Below are 14,790 nucleotides of genomic sequence, written 5' to 3'. Positions count from 1 at the left end.
GCCAGTGAGTTAAGAATTTTTCTTTTTTTTTTACGGTTTTAAATTGTTGAAAAAATATTGGAAAGAAGAATAATATTTGTGACTTGTGGAAACGGTATGAAAATCAAATTTGAGGGTCCATAAATGAGGTTTTATTAAGAACATCCACACACATTAGTTTATGTACCATCTATGACTGTTCTCCTGTTACAGTGGTAAAGTTGAGTGGTTGCAACAGACTATAAGGCCTAAAATATTTATGTGCTAGGTGGTTTATTACTGAAAAAGTAGGCCCATCCTTGGCCCTACATATGGCCAACCTTTGATCTATAGCAGCAGTAAATAAATTTATTTCCTCTTCCAAATGACAGCCTGAAAACATTTCAAGGCATTTCTCATATTTCCCTCCCTTTCTTCCCTTTTTGTTTTCCATGATGAACTTCTGAAATTCCTTTCCATATTTATCATATAGCATTATTCAAAGACACTTCTCTTTTTGTCACCTTCCTCTAGACCATTCCATTGAATCAATGCTTCTCTTAAAATGTGACTCTTAAAATGGAACACATTTTATAATATGTGGTTTGAACAGTCAGAAGAATAGTGACAATATCCCCTGTGTTGAGTACTCTACTTTCTAAATGCAGCCTGACTCCATTAGGTTTTTGGAAGACTCATTACAATGTCCGCTCATAATAAGCAGTGAATCAACTAAAATCCATTTTCACATAGATTGGTGTTCAGTATAGGTGTGTCATTTCTTGACATTAACTGCTCCTCCCTTTTAACTATTAGATTTATTTTCTTTGAATAAAGTTTAACTCTTTGCAGTCATTCTAAGGATCTTGTCTATTGACTTTAAATATTTGTTAAAATTTAAGATTCATTGTTGTAAACAAAAATCTTTGTGTTTATGTTCAGGTGACCCTGATTTGGGATCTAATTTGTTTTTGGAAAACCGTCTCAATATGGAATCACTATAGGTCAAACCTAAATTGCTATGCCATTATATCATAAAGTGGGGCACTTTAGGCAGATTAAACAATTGACCTTAATGCTTTAGTCTTTTGTAGTAGTATTATGCAACCACATTCTTGTCATGGCCTTGTGGTGGGTGTACAGTAATGTACTTCTCTGCTCTTTGACTTTGAACTTGGCCATATCACTTTCTTTGACAAATGGGATAGTAGCAGACAAGAAAGGGGCTTGCATGGCTAGGTTTGCCTTCTGGGAGATCCTGATAATTACCATGAAAAACCAACCAACCAACCAACCAACCAAACAAACAAACAAAAACCACCCTGCTCCAGGAAGGCATTGATCTATTTCTAAAACTAGAGTCTTACCAAGGAGAATTCCTTTACTTTGATGGAGAGGGTAACATTTGCCCAATACAATTTCAAAATTTCCAGGAACCAGTGATTCCTATGTGCCTATCATTCTTCTCTTTTTTTGAATGGAAATGTTTTATTACAGTTACACTGTCCTCCTTTGACCATTGTGGAACTTGTCTTTTTACTTCCTAGATCTATGGATCAAGAGTGGCCACATTTGAACCTGATGTAGATCAGGACATTGGCTTGACGCTTTGTTTGGGTGAATTTGGGAGTGTTTTGGGATGGGGGTGAATATATTTTGCTCATGATAGGAATATGAATAGTTATAACCAAGAAAGTGAATTGTGGAAGATTAAATTATTTGTACCACTTTTTTAAAAAACTTTCCTATAGTAATGTTATCATGGCCCAATGCGGTGGTGGGCAAAGTATGGCCTGTGGGCCAAATCCAGCTATAGCTTGTTTTTGTAAGATCCTCAGCCAATAATGGCCTTTATATTTTCAAAGAGTTTGACAAAAAGAAGAATTTGCCAAAAAGAAGGTATGTGGCCTGTAAAATCTAACATATTTTTATCTGGCCTCTCACAGAAAAAGTTTGCAAATCCCCAGCCTAATGGAAGGTGAAGAGTTCCTCCCCACCCTGGACTTTGGGCTTTGCCGTATGACTTGCCTTGGTCAGTGGGATGTTAGCAGATGTGATGTGAACAAAGGCTTGAAAAGTGTTTAAGAGTTTGAGCTTGACCCTGGGAGTCCTCCATGCCCCTCAGATTTAAAAAATTTTTAAGCGTGAAATATAACACATGCAGAAAAATGCACAAAACAAAAATATATAGCTCAATGATTAATTACAAAGCAGACAGCTGTATAACTATCACCCAGGTCAAGAAATGAATATTGCCACCACTTTAGAAGTCCTTGTGCCTCCTCTCTACCCACAAAGTTGGCCCTATCCAATATGTCTCCTTGACTTTCCAAAGTGAAATATTAGTCAGTATATTCCCCTTCTTCCTGGACAATGCAAGGACTTCAGAACTCTTTAGTATAGTGCCTGCAAACTCATATGTCTTTTTTTTTTTTCATATGTCATTTTTGTCTTTGTTCTATATATAGTGTGTTTATTGTGTTTATCCATTCACCTATTGATGACAGTTGGGTTGTTCTCAGTTGTTGATTCTTACAAGTAAAACTGCTATGAACGTGTGTACAAGTCCTTGTGTGAATGTTTTCTTTTGGATAAATTCCTAGGAGTGGAATGGCTAGATCTCATTGTAGGTTTATATTTAACTTTTTAAGAAACTGCCAAACTGTTTTCCAAAGTTGTAGCATCACATACATTTTCACTATCAGTGTATAAAGTTCCATTTCCTCCGTATCCTTCTCAACACTTGGTATTGTCTGTCTTTTTAACTTTAACCATTCCAATAGGAGTTAGTGGTATCTGAACAAGCTTTAATTTTTTTTTTTTTTTTTTTGAGGCAACAAGCTTTAATTTTCATTTCCCTAATGACAAATGACATTGAACCTTTTTTCATGGGTTTATTTGCCATGTATATGTTTCCTTTGGTAAAGTGTATCTTCAAATCTTTTACTTTTCTTTTTTTAAAATTTAACTTAAAGTTTTTAAAATTTGAGGTATAGTTGATTTACAATATTATATTAGTTTCAGGTGTACAACATAGTGATCAAAAATTTTTATGGATTATACTCCATTTAAAGTTATTGTAAAATATTGGCTATATTCCCTGTGCTGTACAATATATCCTTGTATCTTATTTATTTTATACATAGTAGTTTGTACCTCTTGATTCCCTATCCCTACCTCCTCCCACCCTCCTTCCCTCTCCCCATTGGTAACTGTTAGTTTGTTCTCTATATCTGTGAGTCTGTTGCTTTATTTTAAAAAAAATTATGTTTGTTTTATTTTTTAGATTCCATGTATAAGTGATATAATATAGTATTTGTCTTTCTCTGACTTATTTCACTAAGCATAATGCCCTCCAGATTCATCCACGTTGTTGCATATGATAAAATTTCATTCTTTTTTATGGCTGAGTAGTATTGCATTGTATATATCTATATAGATCTATAGATCTCTCTATATATACCATTATGTGTGTGTTTATACATATATATATATGTATGTATATACACACCACATTTTCTTTATCCATTCATCTGTTGATGGACATTTAGGTTGCTTTCATATCTTGGCTATTGTATTAAATAATGCTGCAATGAACATTGGGGTGCATATACCTTTTTGAATTAGTGTTTTCATTTTCTTTGGATATATACCCAGGAGCGGAATTGCTAGATCATATGTTAGCTCTACTTTTAGTATTTTGAGGACCCTCCATACTGTTTTCCACAGTGACTGCACTAATTTACATTCCCAACAACAGTGTACAAGGGTTTCTTTTTCTTCACATTCTTGCCAACATTTGTTATTTTTGTTCTTTTTGATGATAACCATACTGACAGGTGTGAGGTGATATCTCATTATGGTTTTGATTTGCATTTCTCTGATGATTAGGTCCTTTGTTTTTCCGTATGAATTTTAGAATCAATTTAAAATTTCACAAAAAAATTCTGCTGTGATTTTATTTGCAAATATATTGGATCTATAGATTAATATGGAAAGAATTGACATCTTAAAAACATTGGGTCTTTTGTTATTGGTATATTGGCATATCTATTCATTTATTTTGGTCTTGTAAAATTTTTTTCAGCATATTGTTTTAGTTTTCAGTATACTAGTCTTGCAATCTTTTGTCAGATTTATTTATCCCTTAGTATTTTCTATTTTTTATGTGATTACAATTAAGATTGTCTTTTATGTCAATTTTTGGATGTTTGTTTCTGGCATATAGATACACAATTGATTTATGCATATTGATGTTATATCCTGCAACTTTGCTAAACTCATTTATTTATTCTATTATTGTAGATGGTACTTCATTTTCTTAAGTCAGGGAGTCTGATGGGCCCTGCCCCAGTTCCCCGTCTTTGAACCATAGCCTAAACATACTCAAGGCAATTGTAGGGCTCAACTTGTTTGTGTTTTATCCCTAGCAGAGATCACTATTCCTCATTTCCTGATGTCTTGAAAACCATTGTCCAGTGTCTTGAAAACCATTGTTTCACATATTTTGTCCATTTGAGGGGTTGTTTCAGGCAGATAGGTAAATTCAGTCTGGAAGAGGAAAGTTCTGGGAGTTATTCACCTCTGCATTGAGGTGCCCTAGGTAGCCACTGCTCTTCCAGCCTGGATCCCAAGAGGAGGTATTGAATGCATAGAGCAGTATGACCTCAGCCAATCTGCTGATCTGCAGCCTGAATTGCAGTCCTGTGAATGTGTGAAATAGAATGGGTTAATAAAAATTGTTTTCTAAGCTCCCCCACAGAGATTCAGATTCATTGTTCATTGGTATTAAAAACAAACATACAAACAAACACATGAAGGAACAAAAATCTCTCAGTCGAGGGGGTGGGGGAGGGATAGAAGGAAATAAAAAGATTAAAAAAATATTCCCAGTCAATTTTAATGTGTTCTAGGCTCTATGATAAAACACTATTCAAAGAGAGCAATGTCGATGTGGTTCTTAAGAAGTTAGGGGCAGGATACAGGCAATCAGAAGATAGGCCAACATTTCTTTGGGAAAGGTGTTATGAAGAAGGAATAGATGAGACTTTCTGTCTATCTTTCTGAAAACTTGTTTAGTTGAAAGGGGGGAAGAACTTTTATTTTTAAAACTGCCAGCAGTTTATTTTTCCAGTTGTTGTAGAGGTAAAGCTAGAAGTCCACGCTTGGGAACAGATTGCTCTGTTTGTGTGTGTGTCTGTGTGTGTGTGTGTGTGTGTGTGTGTGTATAACTTTTTTTAAAAGAAAATAAAGCACTTTTATGGGACTCTTGGTTATGTAAAAGTAAAGCTAAGATTCTGATATGGAATGGAAAGATTTAAGACAATGAAGAGGTAAACAACTTTCTATAAAGATGTTTTTCTTTTTTGAAAAAGTGAGCTTATCCTCATCAGATAATAATCTAACCATTGGGGTATGGGAAAGAGACAGGAAATAATTGGAAAACTTATTTTTCTCTCTCCTCCTAGTCCCAGTTTGGCCAAGGCAAGGGATACTGGATTCTGGGTGGGAAGGGACACTCAAAGGCCCTCCTTGGTGGATGAGTAGGCTGGTCTGACTGCAAGGTGGTGTACTGTAGAGGGTTAGACCTTTGAACTCTAGGAGCATTGATGATCAGATTCAGTTTTAAGTTTTCTAAGTTGCTGTTCCTTTGGCTATATTCAACAGTTTGTTGATGTTTTCTTTTAAACACCACAGCCAACTCATCCCTGTATTTTGTTGAACTGAGGAAGTTTTCTCTTTCCAGGTGTGACAGAGTTCTAAGGTGTCTCCCAAGATTCCTTCTCCCTGGTGTTCATGCCATGCATAGTGCCTTTCCCTTGAGTGAGGGTGGAACCTAAGCATATTATGATATCACTCCCATGATTATGTTATTTCATAAAGCAAAGGAATTTTGCAGGTGTAATGTAGGTTCCTAATCAGTTGTCTTTGAGTTAATCAAAAGGGAGGTTACATGGGCAGTCCTGACCTACTGAAGGGAGCCCTTAAAAGAGATAATAAACAGCAGCAGATACTCTCCTAGTAGCCTTAACCAAGTAAGTTGCCATGTTGTGAGAGAAGGGGGCCATGTGTTAAAAACCTGAGGGCGGCTTCTAGGAACTGAGAGCAGTCTCTGGCCAACAGCTAGCATGAAAACAGGTATCTCAGACATCTGACCAAGAACCAGTGAGCTGGCAAGAGGATATTGATTCAAATAAGATGATAGCCTCAGCTAACACCTTAATCACAGCCTGGAGAGATGAGAGCAGAGGAATAGTTGATCTGTACTTGGAATTCTAACCCACAGAAACTGAGAGATAATAAATGGTGTTGTTATAAGCTGTCAAGTTTGTGGTACTCTGTTAAGCAGCAATAGAAAACTAATACACCAGTAGAGAGCCAAATAGCATGGGAAAGCAGCAGCCTCCAGAAGCAGATACGCAGCAACAAAGGGTAAGGAGTGATGACCTGGGGAAAGAACACAGGCTGAAGAGAGAAGCAGCAATTGGAACAGGTTTGTGGGATGTTTTCTTGGAGACTCATACAAATATTTAAGAAACCCAAGTAGATTTTGTATTTTATGCAATTATATCAGAGAGAGAATCAGACTCATTTGTTCACTGAGGAAAAGTTTGGTATCTGATTTTTGGAGAACTTGGTGATTTCCATGTCATATTTTATGTGCCTGGCATTATACTTAGAGCTGGATATTCACTGGTGAGCAAGACAGACAATTTTTCTGCCCTCCTAGACTCGCAAAGTAGTAGAGAACACAGTTTATTAATTAAGCACTTACAATAGACCATAAGTGCTGTGATGGAAAAAGGGCAGGATGGTATAGGAGCATGTAGCAGTGGCACAGAATTTAGGGGTCCAAGGACCCTTCTTAGAAGAGTAGATACATCACCTGATCCTTACAGAGGAACTGGAGATGGCCAGGTGAACTGGTGATGGTGGCACTGTCTCCTTGAAAGAAGAAATAGCATGGCCAAAAAATAGAGAAGCAAGGGGCGGCATCACTTTTGAGGAACTGAAGGTGGTTCAACACTGTATGGTGGGAGTAGAGAGCAAGGGGAGGGAGGGTGGAGTGGCTAGAGGCTGGCGAGATAAGCTGGATGTAGGTCGTGGATATTGTGATAAACCTTATCAAAGGGTTTAACTTTTTACTGACAGCAAGGGAAGCCACTGAAGAATTTTAAGTGACGATGGGCATAAAACATCCTGTAATTAAAAAAATATATCATTTGGATTGTAATGCCAAGAATGAATTAGAGCAGGACACGGCTAGAGGTAAGAGGACTAAAAATGATGAGTTTCTAAAGTCCTTTCAAGGTAAAGCTAAGAAAAAACAAAATAGAGCATATTGTCATGGCAGTGATTCAGTACTGATTTTTATTTTAAGGTAACTTTTAGAGTAGACAACTCTCTGTCTTAGTTGGTTCAAGCATTTTGATACTGCCTCCTACCCAAGATCAAGTTGTGGCTGAAGCCTTCCTCAGTAGCTTTTAAGCACATGTTCTCTTCCTAGTATAATTAAGGAGGTCCTTCTATGTATGACAATGGATGGTGTATGACTTCTTCAGGAGTTTGGTCCTGACTTGTCTTGTCTTGATATGGAGCCAGAATTCCAGTTGCAGTATATTCTGAAATGCACTACTTTTATTTAGGACTAGCTCATTAGAAGCAAAGGAGAGCAAAGGGCCACGCTGCTGTTACTTTGTGAGCATCCATCCTCTTTCTCACCAACAGTGTAGATTAATGCTTACTCTCAAACCTTTGGAACTCTTAAAACATTTTTATTCTTCAGAGTGTTCCAAATGGAAAACAGACACTGTCCAGTCCCATCAGTTGTAATATGAATGAAGAATCAGGGTTTGTTAGGGAAAACACAGGTATAATTTTATTTTAAAAGTTACTATAACAAAAATTACATTAACAAATACATAATTCAACTTCAAGGCAGAAGGCTGGATTAGAACTGGAATGCCAAAATATATCTGAATTGAAAAAAAGTTTTGATTTATTAAAAGTAATTAATTGGAGTGATCCAGGAGAAAGATTTTGAAGCTGAGTTGACAGTCCTTGGGAAAGATGGTTGTGGGCAATTAGTGATGTATGCCTGGGCTATATTCTTTCTTCAGCAGCCTTCTAGATCTGAATTCTATGCTCCCTATCTGGATAAGAACAGATCTATGCAACTGAGACAAAGTTGAGGGTTGCATGATTTGTATTATTCAAGGCAAAAATTCCACTTTTTTCAAATTCATAGTGTTTACACTTGTGCAATTGGAGAATAATTTCTTACTGGAGCAGGAAGGTCCTGGTCAGGAGAAATTTGTTGATGTCACTTACATAAAATGTTGATGAATCATAAGAGTCCAGTGTTAAGTACATAGGACTTGCCTTATACCTATCCTAATTGTGTCATTGTGAGTCTAATCCTTATCATTTGACTTAGATGAGATTATTCTAGGAATTCCATATTAAACCAGAATATATATGTTTTCACTTTACCAGAGAGTCTTACGTTGGGAAAGATAGCAAAGAACCATTTTGTAGCAAAGAATCATTCTGTATACCAACATGTAGGCTAGGACTAACTCATGGTCTCTTCTGATTCAGGGTTTTTAGCTATGCTCTTTTCCCTGCTTGGGATGCCCTTGAACTTATTTGGATTCCCTCCTCCCTTTTTTCCTTCCTCCTTCCTTTCCTCCTGTCTTCCCTTTTACAGTTGTTCAAAAGTGATTTCCTCAGAGAGGCCGTCTCTCACCTTGAAGACTAGGTCAGGTCTTCCTGCTCACGTTTTCGATGCTCTATTTACTGTTCTTTCATAACACTTACTGTAGTTTGTAATCATATTCTTTTGTGATTATTTGGTGAAGGTCTGTCTTCCCCACCAAACTGTAACTGTCATGAGACTGAGTTTATGTTTGGTTTGCTTATACTTTATGCTCGGATCTCAGGCACATCTATATGGCTTGAACAGAGGAGGAACTCAATAAATATTGAGTAAATAAAAATTATACATAATTTTAATATAGTAAAACAAGGGCAAATAAAGGTTATACCAATAATAGAGAAGTCTTTACCAGGGATTTAAAATTTGAGCTATCTTCGGGGACGTGTACAAGCTAACTGTGGGAGGGAGAGGAGGAGCAGTCTGTAAAGCAAGACCTGCATGTTGGCAGAGACACAATGTGTAGCAGAAGAAGAGGAGCAATAGTTGTATGTCTGACGTACTGAGGGCATGGAGGGACGAGGCGGGAGTGGCCTGCAGGTCCGTTAATGAAGCCCTTGTGATTCCCTTGTTTCGGTATTATCTTCCAGAAGGTTATGGGGAATGGTTGATGAATTTTAAGCAGAGCCTATATGATCACATTTTTGCTTTAGAAAATTCATGGATTTGAAGGAATGAGCCTGGCATCTGGGACCACAGTTAGAAAAATATTGCAGCCTTTCAGGCCAGAGATGAAAACAGCATTAACTAAAAACATGAAGTGGAACTAGAGAAAAGGAGGTAAAATTGAGAAATATTTCACAGGCACAATCTACAGGACGTGGTGGCTGATGGGATGGAAATGGGGAACTGTGCGCAACAGACACACACTATCGAGGGGGCAGCCTGCCCTGGGTTCAGCCCACCCTGGGTTCAGCCCTGAGGAGGGAGGTGGGTAGGTGTTAGGAAAAGCCGGGCAGGGGAGGGTTAGGACACTGCATTGGTATCCTTTTACATTCCATAAATGCTTATCACTCCTTTTTCTTTATTTTCATGTGGCTTTGAGGCATGACAGAAAAGTCACAAAATTAAGCTAGGAAGGTTTTTGATTGGGAGTAAAGCAGTAAAAATAAATTTTACTTAGGCCTTTTAATTTTGACCAGGGCTTTTCCATTGTCGGGGAAAAATATTTAATCAGAGATACAGGCAGTTTCTCTGGCTGTGGTTTTCTCTGACTATAAATTCTCTGAGGAGAATGAATAAATTATGGAAAATAATTGAGATGTGAGGTTATATGCTAAGTTGCATAAAAGGCTGAGAGGCCATAGTAGGATGGATGGGAATGATGTGTTCTTGACTTTGGCATGTGTATTTATATTAGAACAACATGTCATTCTAAGTATTGAGAACTTGGTGGATGATTTATTGTATTTTAAATATCACATGAGACCTCAAATAGTGCTAAGAGACTCTATAAATGATTGACTTTTGTTTTATCCCTGTTCATGGAAGAATGGAAAAATATCATGATTCCAATTTGAAATAAGAGGTACAACAAATTGACTAAATTTGTCGATTCCAAAGTCTGCAGAGAGTCCTAGTCCTAGGAATGTAAACGTGAAGCAAATTTTGGATCTGACAGGGTAACTGCAATTTCTTCCGTTGTGCTACAGGCACAGCATGTACCTTCTAATAGCCATCCTTCATTTCTGATTCAAATCCTTCAAATTGATATAAAAGCATTTAATGGGCTTTTAAAGGAGTATCCCCCTTAAAACAAGCTCTCTAATGAGTAACAAAGCTAGCTTACTATTTAAAAGAAAGCAGATTTTCCTGAGACTCGAAAGACCTGAATTCTTTCCTCAGCTCTCCAGGGACAAGGAATATAAAACCTTGCGCTCTCTCTCTGAGCTTTGTATGTCATTACTGGTGTACAAAATCTGGTTAATCATCCTCCCACTGGCATCCCTTGAGGGAAGGTTGTGCAGACAGATGTTATCGTATCTGAAAAATGCTGTAAAAGAAAATCTCTTCATGAATATAAAGGAGTAATGCTGCTGCCTTGGCCCTAAATGCTCTAATTTCATACTGTTGGATACAATATGATTTCGGAACATTCTTTCTCCAATGCTTGAAAACATCTTTCTCAAGATTTCAAACGAAGGAGACTTGTTCCTGAAATGGTTTTATGAGTGTAGGTGTCATGGCACCCTCTGCAAAGAGGTGAAGGCGTGCTGATGTTGAAGCAGTCATTGTGCTTTAGAGTGAGAAGGCTGTGCTGGTGCCTGCCCAAGTATCTGGCACTTAGAAGCAAGAATTTACGTCTACTACCAGAGCAGATGCTGACTGACTCTGCCCATAATGATGCATCCATAAACCAGCTGTGCTTAGCTTTGAGCTAAGCCATCTGACTGTTTAAGCATCCCTGTCTTGAATTTATATCCAAGGAATATCAAACCTTTAGGACAATGACAAATTGAAGTGGACCTTCTTGGGATTAACTGATGCTGGCTTGTCAGGCGGCTATAAGCATTGTTGTAAAAGGTTGGCAATAATCAGTCCTTCTAATGGTAAGTGAAAGCATTTAATTGGATACTGAGATGTGATTGGGATGAAATGTCAAGGGGAAAGTGAGAAATTCAAGGTTGTTGGTCTGCCCAGTCTTATTTTAAAAGAGACATATGCTGGAAAGATCTGTGGTTTAGCATTCTGGATTTGGCATTAAAGAGGAGTTTCAGGGCTTGATAGTTTTAGCCATGGTCCCCAAACTATATCAAATTTAATTACCTCCTTTCCTTGGCTGGACTAAGAGAGATACTTGAACAAATAGAAACTTGCTCTGGGGAACATTAAAGTTATAGTTATTTAAGTTTATTGGAATATGAATCATCGAACAAAATTGAGAAAAGAAAATTTTAGCATGGTATACATTAGATTAAAAAACAAATACAAGTAATTATTATTGTTATTATTATTATTTGTATATTTAGCCTAATGTGTAAGAAATTTAAAATGGCACTTCTATCTTTAAAATCAGTGGATAAAGTGTTCTAGCGTTTTTGATGGGCTGTTTATTAAATTGATATAGCTAGTCAGCCTCACAACACTTCAAGTATCATACATGTCCATTAAGGTCATCTTCAAACTACTGCACTTATTTCTAACTAATGGCACATTCACAGATCTTTCATTATGGGGAAGCTGTTACAATATGAAAATAGAATTATTTTTTTACTTTAATAGCAAACACTGAGAGGTTGCATTCCTATGCCTATAGTACTGCTTAAGTTGGTTGTGATAAGAGAGAAAGTTTTTTCATTTGTACCTGATTTTATAGCACCATTAGTATTATGTTACATTTGGGTACAGAGCAGTGATTCTTGGGTGCTGCAGGGAAAAAAGTCACTGATAAAGTGTTCAATGATGGTGTCAGAGATTACTAAGTAACCAAAAGCAAATTATAAATTTTTCTTTCTAGAAATTCAGGGCTCAGGAGGACCACCAAATAGATAAAGAACTCATGGTAATCTTTGAGTGGGTGATGGAGTTACAGACTGATGCCCTAAATCATCCTCTTTTCCTGTACAGGGAAAATTCCCCTCGCATAGACTGGTGAAAAGGTGGAGGTCTCTGGGATGAGGAGAGCTGGATTTCTGCTTCAGCTCTATCTTTCACAGCTGCTCCCCTGGATAAGTGATTTTGTTTTCTGTAAAATAAGGCTAGTCTTACCTTTCTCACAAGGTCATTGTAAACACTGATTAAGGCAGCTTTTTATGGATGAAGACAGTCAGTATAGATCTGACATATAGTATTTGCTAAATAAATGAGACTTCCTTTCTCTTTCATTTCCCCTTCCAGCTTTAGTATGTAAGGACCTTCTTCAACCCAACTCCCTCCTCCTATCCCCAAGTGTGGCTGTTAGTTGCTTGGTCATGAGCTCTTTTTGAGTTATTTTTGAGCCCAGGCTTAGTGACATTGAGCTGGGCTCTGAGATTGGCCTTTTTAAAATTGAAAAAAAAATTTTAGTTTTTCTATAATTTGTTCTGTTATAGACCCAAAATGTACTAGTTATGTAATTATTACAGTGATTATAATATTTGGGTTTGTTTTTTCCCCAAATACCAGACCCAAAGTTACAGAGGACTTTGTTTTAGGTTTGACAGGCCTCCTATAGCCAATAGCCAATTAAATGGCAGATGAACAGCATGAAAACATGATGACATAGATCTTTCTCAAACTAGCTTCTTAAGATAATACTCACAACGGTTCATTCACATTAATAGTTTGTGTTCCTTGGTGTAGAATAGTTCCAACCACGATATTAATAACAAAATCAGAGTCCATTTCTACAAAGGAACACGATTAGAATGACATTCCTCCGTGAATTCTGATAGTTGCACTTTGCATAAGCTGGTTTTAGTTCTTTGGTTGATTAACATTTATAGCAAAATTATTTCAGAATAATTTTTTTCTGTGAATAAATCTAAGTGTGAGATGGTTTATAGTAGTATTTTAATGTAGTAGATACGCAAATGGTTGTAGATCAAAGCTAGTCTAAGTAATATTGGAAAGAATATTTTTTATAAATAAACCTGAATGCTAAATTCTGGTATATTTCTAATTGGATATTGTGGCTACATTTGAGTTTTGGAAAGTTTCTGAAGAGTTGAAGTTACTTGATAAATTAACTTTCAGAGGTCAAGATATGAGATCAATATTCTGGAAGTTCCGTAAAAAGAACTTTATATCAATAAATAATGTTTCAGTATTTTTACTTCAACTTTTGCTGCCTTTTGCAAGCTGGAAGCTAGCAATTCTAAAATAACACATTTTAGCCTATACTAGCAATTATTATCTTTGCTTTGGCAATAAATACCTTCCTAAATGTCTATATTTTATTTACTGAAAACTCAACAAATGGTATCCTGGAAGGGAGAATTTTCAGGATGCTACTGTGGGTCATAGCATGAGATTTTATATTATTACATAGTACCATGTAAAGACTTTCTCCTGAGAAGGAAGGAGCAGTAATTACTTCATTAGTTGCATAAGAGAGTCATAGGTCTGAAGCATAAATTGATTCTGATTCACCAAGGATATTATTAAGCTGTCAAAATCTGTCAATATGGAGTGTGACAACATCATGTAAAATACCATTAAAGGGTCATTAACAAGGTCTTCAAGCTCATGCTTAGCATTTTCTCTGAGTTCCTAATGAAACTTTTCTCAAAACAGCATTTAAGTCAGATGTCTCATAAACTTTAATGCTGTTAAAAGTTTGCTATTGTAAAAAAGTGTGTCTTTTTTTGAGTTTTTGAGTCCCTATGTCAGCCAAAATGGAACAGCAGTTAAGTACCAACCACAGAAGTTTTCAAATCTTGAGATTTACACCCATTATTTTTAAAATCTGGTAAGCTCTGAAGATGGGCTGCAGTTGGTACATACTGGTTTGTATGTAGAGACTTAAAACATTCCTTTGCCAACAACAGTCATTGAATTTTTGCCATTACTTTGATAGATTTTTTTTCTGTAGCAGAAAAGGAAGTACAGTTTGTAATGAAAATTTATTTTTTTCCATTACACTGTCAATTACTGAGATCTGTGGTATTTGCAAATGAGTGTCCAACAAGAAAGTTAGCGCAATATTTTTTTCCTTTCTGTAGAAATATCTGACAACCACAGAAAAAAGAAGTGAGTCATTACCATTTTTCTTACTGCCATGAATATAACTCAAAATGCCAAATTGATTGAGTCTCAGCATTGTAGGTGATGGCAGCTATGATGCAAATAACTTAGTTCTTCATTTAAATGGAAGACAGTTAGAGATTAGAGCTATTCTATCATTTTAATGAACACTAAGAAAAAGTTATCTATGATGCATGGAATAATAAGTCGCATTCTTTGAAAACAATAATAATAGTTGGAGCTGTCGAAAAACTTTATGAAACTTTGAATAACTAAACAAAATTTCATATACTTGTTCCTAGCATTTAAAAAAAGGTAACTGAGATATAGATTGGAAAAAAAATAAACACCTGATGAGAATACATTGACCTGGGATGATCCAGATGGAATAGGCCCAGATATAATTTATTTGATAAGATTCTGGGAGTTGAGACCATATTCACCTGATAGAA

Source organism: Eschrichtius robustus, chromosome 5 (assembly GCF_028021215.1).
Source record: "Eschrichtius robustus isolate mEscRob2 chromosome 5, mEscRob2.pri, whole genome shotgun sequence".
NCBI classification, from domain to species: Eukaryota; Metazoa; Chordata; class Mammalia; order Artiodactyla; family Eschrichtiidae; genus Eschrichtius; species Eschrichtius robustus.
Note: the sequence above shows the minus strand (reverse complement) of the source record.